Source organism: Pseudophryne corroboree, chromosome 7, assembly GCF_028390025.1.
Source record: "Pseudophryne corroboree isolate aPseCor3 chromosome 7, aPseCor3.hap2, whole genome shotgun sequence".
Lineage (NCBI taxonomy): Eukaryota > Metazoa > Chordata > Amphibia > Anura > Myobatrachidae > Pseudophryne > Pseudophryne corroboree.
In genome coordinates this window covers 507,107,284-507,125,953 of record NC_086450.1, presented here as the reverse complement: position 1 = coordinate 507,125,953, position 18,670 = coordinate 507,107,284, and the positions used below count along the sequence as shown (strand labels likewise).

The 18,670-nt window shown below is 48.6% G+C and overlaps 1 pseudogene; it reads right to left on the bottom strand.

Annotated features, from left to right (window-relative positions):
- Positions 1-308: 308 nt before the first annotated feature.
- LOC134944451 (uncharacterized) overlaps positions 309-18,670 on the bottom strand; it is a 65,691-nt pseudogene continuing 47,329 nt past the window's right edge.

Sequence of the window (18,670 nt, the reverse complement as noted above, 5' to 3'; positions counted from 1 at the left end):
CATTTTCCCCTCTGTGAGGGGGACATTTATTACTCTCCAGGAGAGCAACAATATTTATATTTTAGTATATATACTCTAGTAAACTTCCTCTGTGAGGGCTTTTGTAAATACATAAAATTTTAATTTTACTTACTTAAACTTGTACCCAACATGTAGAAGAACTATAGACCTACAACTTGCACAATAGGCCTAGCAGGGTATTATATAAGTCATCACACAGCACTCTCCCCCCCCCACCTCTTCAATAAAGACATCATAACACACACTGCCCCCACCCCCACTCCCCCCAGCATGAGAAATACCTTCTCTCTTAGCTTGTATATTCCCTGGCATTTGGCAGCCTTCCCTGTCATGATTCAGCATGTGCAGAGAGAATCTCAAGGTGGCGGAGCTAGCGCTGAGTGACCGTGGATTCGGGGAGCTTTCTTTCTGCCTGCCGCCTCCAGCTGATCCAGACATGTACGTGGTCATGCTGCTGCGGGGGCGGCTCGGGGTCAGCAAAATTGTAATGGCCCACGGGGAGCAAAAGGCAGGTCAACCTGCTCCCGGCCTGCCCGCAGCCCGACACTGCATGCAGTTCGCGCAAAGCTGGAGGCGGAGCTTGGCTGACCTGACTCAGCTGCACAGGGGATGTCCGCGCCACGAGCAGCAGCCTGGTGGCGACCGTGCAGCTGTTATTAAAAAAAAAAGGAGAAAAATAAAAAGATCCTAAACGACAGGGGGGGTATGTGCCTTGGTGCCCTCCCCCTGAATCCGCCACTGCCAGCAAGTTACGTTTACTTAGGAAATATAACAAGAAATATCCAGCTTTACAGGACATGAGGGGACAGAACTAGGGCCCTCATTCCGAGTTGTTCGCTCGCAAGCTGCTTTTAGCAGCTTTGCACACGCTAAGCCGCCGCCTACTGGGAGTGTATCTTAGCTTCTCAAAAACGACGGATTTGCAATATTGCAATTACACCTCTCTTAGCAGTTTCTGAGTAGCTCCAGACTTACTCTACCATTGCGATCAGTTCAGTGCTTGTCGTTTCTGGTCTGACGTCACAAACACACCCAGCGTTCGCCCAGACACTCCCCCGTTTCTCCAGCCACTCCCGCGTTTTTCCCAGAAACGGTAGCGTTTTTTCACACACACCCATAAAATGGCCAGTTTCCGCCCAGAAACACCCACTTCCTGTCAATCACATTACGATCACCAGAACGAAGAAAATTCCTCGTAATGCCGTGAGTAAAATACCTAACTGCATAGCAAATTTACTTGGCGCAGTCGCACTGCGGACATTGCGCATGCGCAGTAAGCGGTAAATCGCAAAATTATGAAAATCGTCAACGAGCGAACAACTCGGAATGACCACCTAGGTTAGGACATAGTGTTTGGTATCCAGATGTACAGTATTTCAAGGGCTACATTCTGATCGCAGTTTGCAGATTATAGCATGCTCCTGCGCATAGATATGTGCAGGAATACAATATTCATAACTTACTGTAATTACTGTACTCCTGATATTCGCCGGGAACCCAGTGGAGGACCTCTGCAAGTACACCTGGACCAGACATAGCCCACCTGTTCAAACCAACCTATGACCCCTCATGTACTGTAAATGACCTGCCCCTTGACCTATGGAAGAAGAGCTTACAGTTTCCTTTGTATTGTGTTTTGGACTATTGTATAAAAGTCAGGCCTCCTGGCCGGTCCCAGTCTAATTCTCTGAAGGTCATGTTGCTAAGACTGACTGAGGACCGGATCCGGGAGGCGCAGGCGAACAAACATATGTACTATTGGTTGTAGCTCTTCTCTTGTGATATTGTTGTATTTCTGGGTGTATCCCCTTTTAGTAAATATATTGTTGCTGCGTTGGACCACAACATAACATATAACTACTGGTGTCGCATTCCATTCTTGTCTGGGTAGAGAGGTGTATTCAGCTACACGTGTCACTGTATTGTGCGCATAGCGTGTCGGCGTGTATACGCAACGTGCATACACATCGCAGGGGTTATTGTTTGCATTCAGCGGCCGCAGCGGCTCGAACCATTGTATTATAAGGTATTGCATTTCCCTGAAAGTTCAACGAACTTAACACTTCTTACATTCTATTCTGTCTTCTCAAACTTTTGTTTTAGTTGGCTGACACTTTGGCCCCCAAACTGTTTTACAGTCTCCGCCTTTCCCTTCTCTGCTGGCTGTGCACTTTTATTTATATAATTTTCAGTGTTGGACACTCCTGGTGACTCCCGGTCATTTCCCTTCTCTGTTCTAGTTGCACCATTTTCTGTAGATATAAAAACACAGGTGATATTATTTAGGATGAAAAACACTAAAAACAAACTTTTTAAGCTGAGACAGGTGCGGCAATGGGGCGGAGATTTCTCATTTGATAATTCAGCCCTTATTCCTCCTACTTTACGCCTCCCCATATTATTCAGAATAAGCAGCATCTGCAACACCCATGCAGCCACTCCCCCAGGCTGCTGTTCCCTCCCCTTACTGTACCTGGCTGCAGTGGTGCTGAGAGAGGGGGTAGAGAGTACTAATTACCCGGGCCCTGGCCTGATGGAGAGGCCAAGGGGGGGCTCAGGTCTCCCCCACCCTGACAACCCCCTTACCTAGCAGCCGGAAAGAAAATGCTAAATGCAGTAGAAAATGCATATCTCACAACTTCTGGACAGTTGGGTTCGGGACCCTGCTGCGCACACAAAAATGGGGCGTGACCTCATGTCAGGGGGCGTGACTTCATGGTAAATGCTGCGATTGTGAGCCACGCCGCCCATTTTCATCACTGTGGGGACATGTCCCCAGCCCATTTCTCAATGCATACCTCCCAACTGTCCCGGTTTTCGTGGGACAGTCCCATTTTGTTGGGTATGTCTCGCTGTCCCTCCCGCGGGCCGCAGTGTCCCGCGGTAGGGGGGGACAGTTGGGAGGCTCCTGATCACTCACTGCTCGCTCAGTTGAGAGCAAAGCAGCGGTGAATTGGCGCTGTGCGCGTGCGCACAGCGTCTACTCCTGTGAGCTAGAGGGAGCATGCCAGCAGCTCACAGAACGCTGGCCATGCCCCCTCAGTGACGAAAATGGCGTGGCTCGCGATCGCGGACCCTCCATGAAGCCACGCCCCTTCCACACAGGCCGCACCCCCTTTTCGGACATGGACGCGCTACACGCGCCAAGATGTCCCTTCTTCCTCTACTTCAATGTTGGGAGGTATGCTCAATGAAATAGATGCTGCACAGATGCACACAGGGTCTATTTACCGCTGCTCTGTGAGAGGGGGCATCACATCTTCCCCCCCACTGTAGGATGCTATGGCCTGTGGGTGGTATGGCGGGACAGGGATTCCTTGCTGACCCAGTCACCCTTGTCAAAGTTTGTCCATTCAGTTTTCACCCGGACTGCCTGTATGTCTTGATGGCCCTGGGAGTCCCTCTACCTTCCCCTCACTGCCTGCCTGTAAGACTCAGACTTACCTGCCAAAGGAAGACAATTCTGAACCAGGCAACACCTTCCTCAGTCCCCATCAGAAAGCTCTGCAACCTCCCGTGCAGCTTTCCTGGCCTACAGGCAGCCTGCACATGTGAGGCCAGGACCTTATTCACAATGGGGGGATGGAGCTGCATCTTACCCATCTGTGCGCACTCTGTTGCTGGCTGATGGACTGTGAAAGAACGGGTGTCCTTCCCTCTCCTTTCCTCTCCTTCCCTCTTCCTTTCCTTTATTGGCTCATTTGCAGCATGCAGACAGAGATAGGGCATCTTCACATGCAGCATCTGTCTCACTATGGCACAACTGTACCAGCCTTATAGCTGGTCTACTTACTCCCTTTGAGTATGCCAGCAGTATTGCATGTGTGTATGCAACCACTTTCAGCGACACACTCACAACACTCCCAAAACATGCCCATAAGCTGGAGCATCTCTGTTCATCCACTAAGATGAATGGCCAGTTCATGTTCAGTACACTGCATGCATACAAATTGCAGCTGCGGCTCTGTACAAACACAATCGGAAAGCATACACGGTGCGACTTAGACGCATGCACAGTAAACCATAAAAAAAAATTGCTCTTCTACAGATGGGTCCTCCGTTATCTTGGCACTTTCTGCGCCTAGACGGAGGTTTAGTCACGCCTAGGCGATAGCTTAGGTTGCTGTGTTTAATCACGGACAGGCGCGTTGAGGCACGACTAGATACTCAGCATGCAATACACATCTCCACCACTGGGTGGCTAATGCTGCACTAATCCAGTACTTTAGATCGAATAGCGGCGGATTGATCTACCAGTTCTGGCAAATGATCAGTGATGACTGTAATGTTAATAGATGGTGACCAATGGTCAGACAGAGAGAGTTAAAAAAAAAAATAGTTTATACAGACACAAACATGTTAGAACACTTGTGTATGCAGACACAACTAATGTGTGAAAGGAATAATGTAGCTCATTGACTTTAAAGTATGTACAGTGCACTAAATACCGTGCTTTTGAAATATGAGCGTCCGAGTCCCCTACGGCATAAACCAACACGAATGGGAAGGAATCGCTCTTTGCAGTACTTTTACACATGAACTTGTGAATCTTCGATGAAGTGTCGTGGGCTAGTAATGAAGGCTCCCGCCTCCCATGCTGAGAGTCCCGGGTTTGATGCCCAAAGTGCCAACCTTTTTTTTTGTGTGTTCCTGTGACATTCACTTTATTATTAGAAACCAGGGGAAATCTTGGTAATATATACAGCGCTATTTCTCGAATGATTTTAAATATACCCAGTTCTTCTTTCTCAAAGAAATGGTAATACCAATCCAAAAAATATCATGTCCATCCAAATATAAAAACCAAAAAAGTTTATTTTTAAAACGCCACTAAAAAACGTCTCAACTTATAGACATCAGATGATTTTCACAGATCAGCATTAGTCACCAGACATAAGGGGTTATCTCACCGGACCTCCCGGACATTGGACGGATTGCACTGGCGTTCCCTCTGCTACAGGAGATGTTGCTTTTACCGGAGCTATGCATGTGAGGGCTTCCCCGCCGTTGGTCGTCCTCCGGTCTCACTGCACGTGAGGCGTCTTCCTTATCCCCCTGTTACCGCTGCTGTACGGCTGGTCTATACTGAGACGTCCCGCTCTCTTCTTACACTGCGGTTCGTCTCGACAAAGACCCTGATTGGGTGGAAACGCGTCGGCTGCAGTAGGTGGATCTGGTCACTTTAAACGCAAGGAGGGAGCAGGACGTGTGTTTTACTATAGACGAACCGCAGTGTAAGAAGAGAGCGGGACGTCTCAGTATAGACCAGCCGTACAGCAGCGGTAACAGGGGGATAAGGAAGACGCCTCACGTGCAGTGAGACCGGAGGACGACCAACGGCGGGGAAGCCCTCACATGCATAGCTCCGGTAAAAGCAACATCTCCGGTAGCAGAGGGAACGCCAGTGCAATCCGTCCAATGTCCGGGAGGTCCGGTGAGATAACCCCTTATGTCTGGTGACTAACGCTGATCTGTGAAAATCATCTGATGTCTCTAAGTTGAGACGTTTTTTAGTGGTGTTTTAAAAATAAACTTTTTTTGGTTTTTATATTTGGATGGACATGATGGCCCTCATTCCAAGTTGTTCACTGGCAAGGCGATTTTAGCAGAGTTGCTCACGCTAAGCCGCCGCCTACTGGGAGTGTATCTTAGCTTCTTAAAATTGCGACCGATGTATTCGTAATATTGCGATTACAAACTACTTAGCAGTTTCAGAGTAGCTTCAGACTTACTCGGCATCTGCGATCAGTTCAGTGCTTGTCGTTCCTGGTTTGACGTCATAAACACACCCAGCGTTCGCACAGACACTCCCCCGTTTCTCCAGCCACTCCTGCGTTTTTTCCGGAAACGGTAGCGTTTTCATCCACACGCCCATAAAACGCCGTGTTTCCGCCCAGTAACACCCATTTCCTGTCAATCACACTACGATCGCCGGAGCGAAGAAAAAGCCGTGAGTAAAAATACTATCTTCATAGCAAAATTACTTGGCGCAGTCGCAGTGCGAACATTGCGCATGCGTACTAAGCAGAAAACCGATGCGATGCGATGACATTTACCGAGCGAACAACTCGGAATGAGGGCCGATATTTTTTGGATTGGTATTACCATTTCTTTGAGAAAGAAGAACTGGGTATATTTAAAATCATTCGAGAAATAGCGCTGTATATATTACCAAGATTTCCCCTGGTTTCTATTTGTAACACGCTGATTAGCCGATCAGCATTTGCATGGTAATACAGCTGCTGTTAATTCCACAGCGCTCCTGAAGGATTCCATTTTTGCTTATTCACTTTATTATTATTTTTTTTTCTCTGTAATACATTCAATGGAAGGGTGCACACAGGTTTCACATAAATCAGAGTATCTCCCCTGTGTATTTTATCTGGGGGATTGTGACGCTCCTTCATCATTGCCCCATAGCCTGCAAAACCTATGCCACCGCTCGCTCCATAGCCGAGTGCTGCCACGAGGTGGGGGTTCAGCCATTTTGTCAACTTGCTATGCGATCGAGTCCGGTGTATCGTAATGTGCATAGAGCTCGCTTATCATGATCGCTCCTGTGTATTTTAGCTAGGGGATTGTGACGCTCCTTCAGCATTGGCCCATAGCCTGCAAAACCTGTGCTTTCACTTGCTCCGTAGCCGAGTGCCTCCATGGGGAAAGGAGTCACAGGCGGTAGCCAATTGAATTGAGTCTGCCCTGCTACAGAATTGTATGTGTACCATGCGGTGCATAGAACCTTAACAGTAGAAACGCTCCAGCTGCTTTTCCCTGCTTTATGTAAAACTTGTGTGCACACTTGTATTAGATGTGAAAGTATACTACAGTATGATAGATATAAAAATAAAAAATAATAATAAAGTGTCTGGAAGAAACTGACATGCATTCGTTCTTTAGGAATCGAACCCGGGACTCTAAGCATGAGAAGCGGAACAATTCACCACTCAGACACTTCGCCGCCGACAGATGAATAAATCCATTTGTTTTGATTATGCCATAATGGCTACGGGATTAGGACGCTAACATACAATATCCCTAACATCAATAGGCAACAATGTGCTTGCAACACGTCCGTTTGTGTCTGTGTACACTACTGGTTTTATGTTGATTTGTCTGCGGGACTTGGATGCTCAGATATTCCTAAAGTACTGTAAATGGACCATACTGTGGCTTTATCATGTTTGTTTGCATCTGTATATGCTGTACTATTTGCTACTGTACTGTATTTACTGTTATATACTGAATTAAATAATGTAGTGTAATGAGACGCACTAGTAAAGTAGTTCTTACTATCTATTTCAGTATTGTATTTTACGGGAGACCACACATATGTGCAGTGGTGATTGTAAAAAGCGACATCTGGTGGATGATCGCAGGTATTACACTTAAAGGTAACGACAAACGCTCTGTGTGTCTTTCTGCAACTAGTCGCGCCTCCCTGCGCTCCGGCATGCTGCATATGCCCGATCGCGACTAACGCCTCAGGCTGCCAAGATAACGGAGGACCCATGTGTACATCAGACTTTAACACTGCGTGTGGCCAAGAATCAGGCGCTATGGTGGTTATTTATGGGGTTAGCTGCATAAGGGTTTATAGGCTTTGAATTTTGGATTTGTAAGAGAAGTTTAATTACATACTGGTATTTGTACTGTTATATTGTGTAGTTCTCTGTGTAATTACAAAGAGCAACAGCAAAGCCGATAAAGGCATATTGTATTGTAGAAGACTATAGTACTGTATGTAGGATATCATGGTTAATACACTGTTTTATATAATAGAATGTGAAACAGGGCACAATTCAGACTGGATCAGTGCAGTGGCAGCGATCGCAGTCTGAAGCCATTTAGGGAGTGCACTCGCGGTGCGTGCGCACCCCTAAGGCCCAGTGAGATGCAAAAGGGCTGCGATTGCCTCTGCCTGATTGACAGACAGACGCGGTCGTGGGGCGGGAGGGGGCATGACAACGGTATTAGAATGCTGTTGGTGGAATGCGGTCCGGACAGCGCCGGCGTGTCTTGACCATTGCTGGGGCCGCCCGCGGCAGCTGCATGATGTCACTTGTAGCCGCTGCCACCCAGAATGCGGCGGGTAGCCACCTGTGCGTAGCTTTCGCACCCATGGGGGGGGGGGGGGAGCAGGGTCTGACATACAGGGCAGACTAGCCCTGTGCTAGGGTTCCACTCTGCATGTCTGAGAATCTGATTGTATCTGTACTAAATTTAGCACATCTACAATCAGCTCTGAATCCCCCCCATAGTGCACCCCCGACTGCACTTTCACAGAGGCCACTTCCAGGGGAACCCTCCGTCAGCTACAAATAGCTATGTGTAGCCTATAGCTGTGGGGACCAATATCAGAAATACTTTCCGGGCAGGGTTGGACTGGCCTACAGGGGTACAGGGGAACTACTGCCTGGGGGCCCACCCCCTCTTCTAGGGATCAGGTTCCAGACTGTGCCGTTACTAATCTAGTACATTATCATGCATGCACTACAGTATTTACTGTATATTTCTCTGACGTCCTAGTGGATGCTGGGAACTCCGTAAGGACCATGGGGAATAGCGGCTCCGCAGGAGACTGGGCACAACTAAAGAAAGCTTTAGGACTACCTGGTGTGCACTGGCTCCTCCCCCTATGACCCTCCTCCAAGCCTCAGTTAGATTTTTGTGCCCGGCCGAGAAGGGTGCACACTAGGAGGCTTTTCTGAGCTTCTTAGAAAAGTTAGTTTTAGGTTTCTTATTTTCAGTGAGACCTGCTGGCAACAGGCTCACTGCATCGAGGGACTAAGGGGAGAAGAAGCGAACCTGCCTGCTTGCAGCCAGCTTGGGCTTCTTAGCCTACTGGACACCATTAGCTCCAGAGGGACCGAACACAGGCCCAGCCTCGGAGTCCGGTCCCAGAGCCGCGCCGCCGGCCCCCTTACAGAGCCAGAAGCAAGAAGAGGTCCGGAAAATCGGCGGCAGAAGACATCAGTCTTCATCAAGGTAGCGCACAGCACTGCAGCTGTACGCCATTGCTCCTCATACACACCTCACACTGCGGTCACTGATGGGTGCAGGGCGCTGGGGAAGGGGGGGGGGCGCCCTGAGCAGCAATATTAACACCTTGACTGGCAAAATTACATCACATATAACCCCCAGGGCTATATGTATGTACATTAACCCCTGCTAGAATCCATAAAAATGCGGGAGAAAAGTCAGCGAAAAAGGGGCGGAGCTATCTCCCTCAGCACACTGGCACCATTTTTCCCTCACAGCTCCGTTGGAGGGAAGCTCCCTGCTCTCCCCTGCAGTCACTACACTACAGAAAGGGTTAAAAAAGAGAAGGGAGGAACAATTAGGTGCAGTATAAATATAATGCAGCTATAAGGGAAAACACTTTTTTATAGGTGATATCCCTGTGATATATAGCGCCCTGGTGTGTGCTGGCATACTCTCCCTCTGTCTCCCCAAAGGGCTTTGTGGGGTCCTGTCCTCTATCAGAGCATTCCCTGTGTGTGGGCTGTGTGTCGGTACGGCTGTGTCGACATGTATGCGGAGGATAATGAGGTGGAGGCGGAGCGAATGCCTGTAAATATGTTGTCACCCCCTGCGGGGTCGACACCGGTGTGGTTGAACTTATGGAAGGATTATGTGAAAGTGTCAACTCCTTACATAAAAGGTCGACGACACAGAACAGCCGGCTACTCAGCTTGTGCCTGTTCCAGCGTCTCAACTGTCATGGGTGCTCTAAAAACGCCCACTACCTCAGATAGCAGACACAGATGTCGACAGGGATACCGACTCCAGTGTCAACGACAATGAGACTAGTGTACCCTCCAAATAGGTCCACCCGTTACATGATTGAGGCAATGAAAAATGTATTACACATTTATGATTATACCCCAGGTACCACATAAAAGGGTATTGTGTTTGGTGAGAGAAAACTATTAGTAGTTTTTCCTGCATCTGAGAAATTAAATGAGGTGTGTGAGGAAGCGTGGTCTTCCCCCGGTAGGAAATTGATAATTTCTAAACGATTATTGGCAGCGTACCCTTTCCCGCCAGAGGATAGGTCACGTGGTGAAACACCCCATAGGGTAGATACAGCGTTGACACGCTTATCAGAAAGGGTGGCACTACCGTCTCCGGATACGGCCATCCTGAAGGAACCTGCTGATAGAAAGCAGGAGGTTACCCTATAAGATATAGTCACACACTCGGGCATTATGTTGCGACCAGCCATTGCTTAGGCATGGATGGGCAGTGCTCCCGCTGCGTGGTCAGATTCCCTGTCGGAAAATAACTATGGATAGGGACAATATTTTGCTGACAATAGAGCATATAACAGACGTGGTCTTATACATGCGTGATGCACAGAGGGATAATTGCCGGCTGGCATCAAAAATAAGCACTAGGTCCATTGCCGCCAGACGGGGGTTATGGACTTGGCAATGGTCAGGCGATGCCGACGCGAATCGGCACATGGAAGTTTGCCCTATAAGGGGGTAAAACTGTTTGGGGATGGTCTGTCAGACCTCATTTCCACAGCTACTGCTGGGAAATCGACTTTTTTGCCACAGGTTACCCCATAACAAAAGAAAGCACCGTATCATCAAGTACAGTCCTTTCGGCCCCAGAAAAGCAAGAGGGCTAGAGGCTCATCCTTTCTGCCGAGAGGCAAAGGTAGAGGAAAAAAGCTGTAGCACACAGCTAGTTCCCAAGAGCAGAAGTCCTCCCTGCGTCCGGTTAGTCCACAGCATGGCGCTGGGGCTGCTCAGGCGGACCCGGGTACGGTGGGGCCCCGTCTCAGAAATTTCAACGCCCACTGGGCTCTCTCACATGGATCCCTGGGTCCTTCAAGTAGTTTCTCAGGGGTACAGGCTGGAGTTCGAGATGTTCGCCCTCCCGACGTTTCATAAAATCTGCCTTACCGGCACCTCCCTCTGCCAGGGAGGCGGTGTTGGTGGCTATTCAACACTATAATCACAACAAGTGATTGTCAAGGTGCCCCTCCTTCAGCAAGGAAGGGGTTACTATACCACAATGGTCGTGGTATCAAAACAGAACGGTTCGGTGAGACCCATCTTAAAATTAAAATACTTGAATTTTTTATATCGGAAGATTCAAGTTCAAGATGGAATCGCTCAGAGCGGTTATTACGAGCCTGGACGAGGGGGATTACAGGGTCTCCCTGGACATCAAGGATGCGTACCTGCATGTCCCCATTTACCCTCCTCACCAGGAGTACCTCAGATGTGTGGTACAGGGCTGTCACTATCAGTTCCAGACGCTGCCGTTGGAGTTGTCCACGGCACCGAAGGTCTTTACCAGGGTAATGATTGAAATGATGATACTCCTTCACAAGAAGGAAGTTTTTATTATCCCGTACTTGGACGATCTCCTGTTAAAGGCGAGGTCCAAAGAACAGTTGGTAGTGGGTCATACTCTCGGGTAGTGCTACAACAGCACGGCTGGATTTTCAATATTCCAAAGTCACAGCTGGTCCCGACGACACGTCTTCTGTTCCTGGGAATGATTCTGGACACAGACCAGAAAAGAGTGTTTCTTCCAGTGGAAAAAGCCGAGGAGTTGCCATCTCTAGTCAGAGACATCATAAAACCAGGACAGGTGTCGGCACATCAATGCACACGAGTTCTGTGAAAAATGGTAGCTTCGTACGAACATAATTCCATTCGGAAGGTTCCACGCAAGGACGTTCCAGTGGGACCTGTGGGACAAATGGTCCGGGTCCCATCTACAGATACAACAGCGGATAACCCTGTCTGCAAGAAACAGGGTGTCACTGCTGTGGTGGCTGCAGAGGGCTCATCTACTAGAGGGCCGCAGATTCGGAATACAGGACTGGGTCCTGGTGACCACGGATGCCAGCCTTCGGGGCTGGGGTGCAGTCACACAGAGAAGGAATTTCCAAGGAAATTTCGCTTCACATTAATATTCTGGAGCTAAGGGCTTTTTACAAGGCCCTAAGTCAAGCAAAGCCCCTGCTTCAGAACCAACCGGTACTGATCCAATCAGACAACATCACGGCGGTCACCCATGTAAACAGACAGGGCGGCACAGGAAGCAGGATGGCGATGGCAGAAGCCACAAGGATTCTCCGATGGGTGACCTACACCCGGGAGAATGGGGACTTCATCCAGAAGTTTTCCAAATGCGAGAAAACCGTTGGGTATGACCACGGGTGGACATGATGGCGTCCCGCCTCAACAAAAAGTTGAAAAGATATTGCGCCAGGTCAAGGAACCCTCAGGCGATCGCTGTGGACGCTCTAGTGACACCGTGGGTGTACCAGTCGGTTTATGTGTTTCCTCCTCTGCCTCTCATTCCCAAGGTACTGAGAATCATATGAAAGTGAGGAGTGGAAACTATACTCGTGGTTCCGGATTGGCCACGAAGAGCTTGGTACCCGTAACTTTAAGAGATGCTTGCAGAGGACCCTTGGCCTCTGCCGCTCAGACAAGACCTGCTGCAGCAGGGATCCTGTCTGTTCCAAGACTTACCGCGGCTACGTTGGACGGCATGGCGGTTGAACACCGGATCCTAATGGGCATTCCGGAGGAAATCATCCCTACCCTGCTCAAAGCCAGGAAGGATGTCACCGCAAAACGTTATCACCGCATTGGGCGAAAATATGTTGCGCGGTGGGAGGCCAAGAAGGCCCCAACGGAGGAATGTCAACTGGGTCGATTCCTACAATTCCTGCAAGCAGGAGTGACGTTGGGCCTCAAATTGGGGTCCATCAAGGTCCAGATTTCGGCTCTGTCGATTTTCTTCCAGAAAGAACGGGCTTTACTGCCTGTAGTTCAGATTTTTGTCAAAGGAGTTCTGCATATTCAGCCTCCTTTTGTGCCCCCAGTGGCACCTTGGGATCTCAATGTGGTTTTGGAATTCCTGAAATCACATTGGTTCAAACCACTTAAGACTGTGGATTTAAAATATCTCACGTGGAAAGTAGTCATACTGTTGGCCCTGGCTTCGGCCAGGCGAGTTTCAGAATTGGCGGCTTTGTCCTGTAAAAGCCCTTATCTGATTTTCCATATGGATAGGGCAGAATTGAGGACTCGTCCTCAGTTTCTCCCGAAGGTGGTCTCAGCTTTTCACTTGAACCAACCTATTGTGGTGCCTGCGGCTACTAGGGACTTGGAGGATTCCAAGTTGCTGGACGTAGTCAGGGCCCTGAAAATTTACGTTTCCAGGACGGCTGGAGTCAGAAAGTCTGACTCGCTGTTTATCCTGTATGCACCCAACAAGCTGGGTGCTCCTGCTTCTAAGCAGTCTATTGCGCGCTGGATGTGTAGCACTATTCAGCTGGCGCATTCTGCGGTGGGATTACCGCAGCTTAAATCTGTTAAAGCCCATCCCACGTGGAAGGGGGGCTCATCTTGGGCGGCTGCCCGAGGGGTCTCGGCTTTACAATTATGCCGAGCTGCTACTTGGTCAGGGGCAAACACGTTTGCAAAATTCTACAAAATTGGATACCCTGACTGAGGAGGACCTGGAGTTCTCTCATTCGGTGCTGCAGAGTCATCCGCACTCTCCCGCCCATTTGGGAGCTTTGGTATAATCCCCATGGTCCTGACGGAGTCCCCAGCATCCACTAGGACGTCAGAGAAAATAAGAATTTACTTACCGATAATTCTATTTCTCGTAGTCCGTAGTGGATGCTGGGCGCCCATCCCAAGTGCGGATTGTCTGCAATACTTGTACATAGTTATTGTTAACTAAACGGGCTATTGTTGTGAGCCATCTATCCAGAGGCTCCTCTGTTATCATGCTGTTAACTGGGTTCAGATCACAAGTTGTACAGTGTGATTGGTGTGGCTGGTATGAGTCTTACCCGGGATTCAAAATCCTTCCTTATTGTGTACGCTTGTCCGGGCACAGTATCCTAACTGAGGCTTGGAGGAGGGTCATAGGGGGAGGAGCCAGTGCACACCAGGTAGTCCTAAAGCTTTCTTTAGTTGTGCCTCCTGTGAAGCCGCTATTCCCTATGGTCCTTACGGAGTTCCCAGCATCCACTACGGACTACGAGAAATAGAATTATCGGTAAGTAAATTCTTATTATTTATCTAGGGGACTAACACTTGCAAAATGGTTAGGCAAACCAATGTGGTGGCTGGGCACACCCCCTCTAGAGACTGGCCACACCCCTAAACATGGGCCCCTACAACTGCCTTCCCCCGGTGGGCCCTACATGCCCCAGCCCGACACTCTTTCCGGATATTGGTAAATCTGCCAGCATTGCATCCTCCAAAGAAACCTATGGGGGTGACTGCTGGCCGGAATGTAGGGATTGTAGCAGGTACTGGGCCCCTAATTGTCCGCGGCTCATGGTGACTGACAGCAGTACTTAGGTTAATGTTAAGAGCAGTGGCAGGGGAAAAGATAGATCCTTCCCGATGCGTTTCTCCAGGCCCGCAACTGGGGGTGGGGGGGCCTAGGGGGTCGCATGCCCCGGACGCCAGACTCTAGGGGGCGACTTAAAGCTTAATTAAATCTTCTGCTCACTTTCTGTCCGCCCGTCGGTAATCAAGGACGAGAGGAGCTGCGTCTGAATACGGAGTCATCAGCCTTGTGTGCCATGATGTGGGGACACCGTGTGGCATTATATGGTGATACCATAATGTGAGGACGCTGTGTGGCATTATATGGGGACATTGTGTGGCATAATGTGGGGACACTGTGGCATAATATAGGGACACTGTGGTATATGTGGTACCCTGCGTGGCATAATATAATATTTTCTGAAAGGTCATAGGGGTAAATTTACTAAGATTCGTATTTTTCGGAAAAAGGTCAAAGTTCAATCACGAATGACATCGAAAGTGTAAAACTGCAACTTTTTGAATTTATTACGACTAATTTACTAAGCTGTCGTATTCGGGTTTTTCTTTTGTTCCGATGTCGATGTCATTCGTGTTTTTTTTTTATTTTTACGGCAGTGATTAGCAAAACACTGCCGACTTTTTTTACAATGAATCTCGGCCGGATCTGTGTGATCCGTGCTGGGGTTCATTTTTTTTTTTTTTTTTTAAATTAAACAATGAGAAATCATTAAAAAAAAATGCGTGGGGTCCCCCCTCCTAAGCATAACCAGCCTCGGGCTCTTTGAGCCGATCCTGGTTGCAGAAATATGGGGGAAAAAACGACAGGGGTTCCCCCATATTTAAGCAACCAGCATCGGGCTCTGCGCCTGGTCCTGGTTCCAAAAATACGGGGGACAAAAAGAGTAGGGGTCCCCCGTATTTTTAAAACCAGCACCGGGCTCCACTAGCTGGACAGATAATGCCACAGCCGGGGGTCACTTTTATATAGTGCCCTGCGGCCGTGGCATCAAAAATCCAACTAGCCACCCCTGGCCGGGGTACCCTGGGGGAGTGGGGACCCCTTCAATCAAGGGGTCCCCCCCCCAGCCACCCAAGGGCCAGGGGTGAAGCCCGAGGCTGTCCCACCCCATCCAATGGGCTGCGGATGGGGGGGCTGATAGCCTTTGTTGTAAATGAAAAGATATTGTTTTTAGTAGCAGTACTACAAGTCCCAGCAAGCCTCCCCCGCATGCTGGTACTTGGAGAACCACAAGTACCAGCATGCGGCGGAAAAACGGGCCCGCTGGTACCTGTAGTACTATTACTAAAAAAATACCCAAATAAACACAAGACACACACACCTTGAAAGTACAATTTTATTACATACATACACACAAACATACATACATACTTACCTATGGCCCCACGCAGGTCGGTCCTCTTGTCCAGTAGAATCCAAGGGTACCTGTTGAATAAATTATACTCACGAGATCCACGGGCCCAGGGTCCTCGTCGTATCCAAGTGTAATCCACGTACTTGCATAAAAAAACAAAACGCTGACCCGAGCCACGAACTGAAAGGGGACCCATGTTTGCACATGGGTCACCTTTCCCCGAATGCCAGAAACCCACTTTGACTTCTGTCTAAGTGGGTTTCTTCAGCCAATCAGGGAGCGCCACGTTGTAGCACTCTCCTGATCAGCTGTGTGCTCCTGTCCTCACTGACAGGCAGCACGCGGCAGTGTTACAATGTAGCGCCTATGCGCTACATTGTAACCAATGCTGGGAACTTTCTGCCCTGCGGTTGACCTAAAGTGACGTCACCGCTGAGCAGAAAGTTCCCAGCATTGGTTACAATGTAGCGCATAGGCGCTACATTGTAACACTGCCGCGTGCTGCCTGTCAGTGAGGACAGGAGCACACAGCTGATCAGGAGAGTGCTACAACGTGGCGCTCCCTGATTGGCTGAAGAAACCCACTTAGACAGAAGTCAAAGTGGGTTTCTGGCATTCGGGGAAAGGTGACCCATGTGCAAACATGGGTCCCCTTTCAGTTCGTGGCTCGGGTCAGCGTTTTGTTTTTTTATGCAAGTACGTGGATTACACTTGGATACGACGAGGACCCTGGGCCCCTGGATCTCGTGAGTATAATTTATTCAACAGGTACCCTTGGATTCTACTGGACAAGAGGACCGACCTGCGTGGGGCCATAGGTAAGTATGTATGTATGTTTGTGTGTATGTATGTAATAAAATTGTACTTTCAAGGTGTGTGTGTCTTGTGTTTATTTGGCTATTTTTTTAGTAGTAGTACTACAGGTACCAGCGGGCCCGTTTTTCCGCCGCATGCTGGTACTTGTGGTTCTCCAAGTACCAGCATGCGGGGGAGGCTTGCTGGGACTTGTAGTACTGCTACTAAAAACAATACCTTTTCATTTACACAAAAGGCTATCAGCCCCCCCATCCGCAGCCCATTGGATGGGGGGGGACAACCTCGGGCTTCACCCCTGGCCCTTGGGTGGCTGGGGGGGGGGACCCTTGATTGAAGGGGTCCCCACTCCCCCAGGGTACCCCGGCCAGGGGTGACTAGTTGGATTTTTGATGCCACGGCCGCAGGGCACTATATAAAAGTGACCCCCGGCTGTGGCATTATCTGTCCAGCTAGTGGAGCCCGGTGCTGGTTTTAAAAATACGGGGGACCCCTACTCTTTTTGTCCCCCGTATTTTTGGAACCAGGACCAGGCGCAGAGCCCGATGCTGGTTGCTTAAATATGGGGGAACCCCTGTCATTTCCCCCCCCATATTTCTGCAACCAGGATCGGCTCAAAGAGCCCGAGGCTGGTTATGCTTAGGAGGGGGGACCCCACGCATTTTTTTTGGAGAAAATAAGCACTTTCCCACCCCTTCCCACTGATACACATGCACGGATCTCATGGATCCCTGCATGCCTATGCAATCACGGCTCAAATAAGCAGGTCTGCTTTTTTTTAGCACTTTTTTGCGATTTGTAATTTTTCACGGCAGTGTTTTCCTCTTTGGAGATTTGCACTTTTTAGTAAATGACCGAGTTCTACTAATTTGCTGGCGTATTTTGACCGATGGTGTAATCATTCGTATTTTTTTACAACTACTTGCAAAAAAATACGAATGCCCTCATCTCTGCCGTGATTTGAGTTTAGTAAATGACCGAGATGACACTTTGAAGAAAAAACGGCATCTCGGTCAAAATCGGGACCTTAGTAAATTTACCCCATAGTCTAGACTCTAGAGTTATGCCGCGGGGAGGGGTGGCGTCAAGTTACTGCTTTGCCCCGGGTAACAAAAATCCTAGTTTCAGCCCTGGTTTCTCAACCTATAATACTGGTCTGCACACGAATTAAAACTTCAGCAGTGACTGACTATTCACTAGCTTGGTATCTCGGCTGAGCAGAACAGAGAGGACGAGCCAGGCTATCCTGATCCCCTGGAATGCAGACAGGTACTGTTTGAGAGTTGCGGCTGATTCCCTCTGATAGCCACCACAGTGAACAGTACACTCGCAGTCTGACATATCGGTGCCAGATGAGAGTACATACAGTGCAGCCATCTCCGGTAACATGCTGTATGTGTTTTATCATTGCAAATCAAATGCATATTTCAGCGGCTAATTATATATGTGCGGTTACTGAGTCTGTATACCTGCAGAATAAATTATATGGTGACTTCTGTTCAAACAAATAAGCCTGAAAGACCAGCCGTCCAGTGTGGGACAGTAACTACCTATCAGTGTTCCCTAAACAGCTACAGAATCATTTGAAATTAAGGATACAATGTTGCAGTTGAAATAATATTATACCTTCTTAGAGACATTTGTAACATACATCAAGAGCAACACCAGTAACCCAGAAATATTGGATATATAAGCTGTTTTTTCATAATCATTTTTGGTACATATGCCCCTATGTTGTTGTTTTTTTTTATACCTTTCTGCAGTGGTATTAGGGGATTTTTATAAATACATTTTAGGGGTTTTATTTTGATTGTATTGATTAGATGTTTTTTTAATTTGTGTTATTAAATGTCTTACGTGATTTAGGGGCCCATTTATCCAACAATATTTGCAGCTATTTCCCCCAAAACACCCATTTGCTGTAAATATTAAGTATCCCCTGAATGTATGTAGGAGGACCGTACCAGATATCTTGATACCCACTGCGATCTCTCCATTCCTGCCGGCAGCCGCATCCCCCTTTGGTTTCTATAGGGGATGCTGTCAGATTTACCAATATCTGAAGTGCGAGATTGGCCCCCGTAGCTACCACTATGAGGACATGACGGTGGCTCATTGCATCCTATGAGCTAC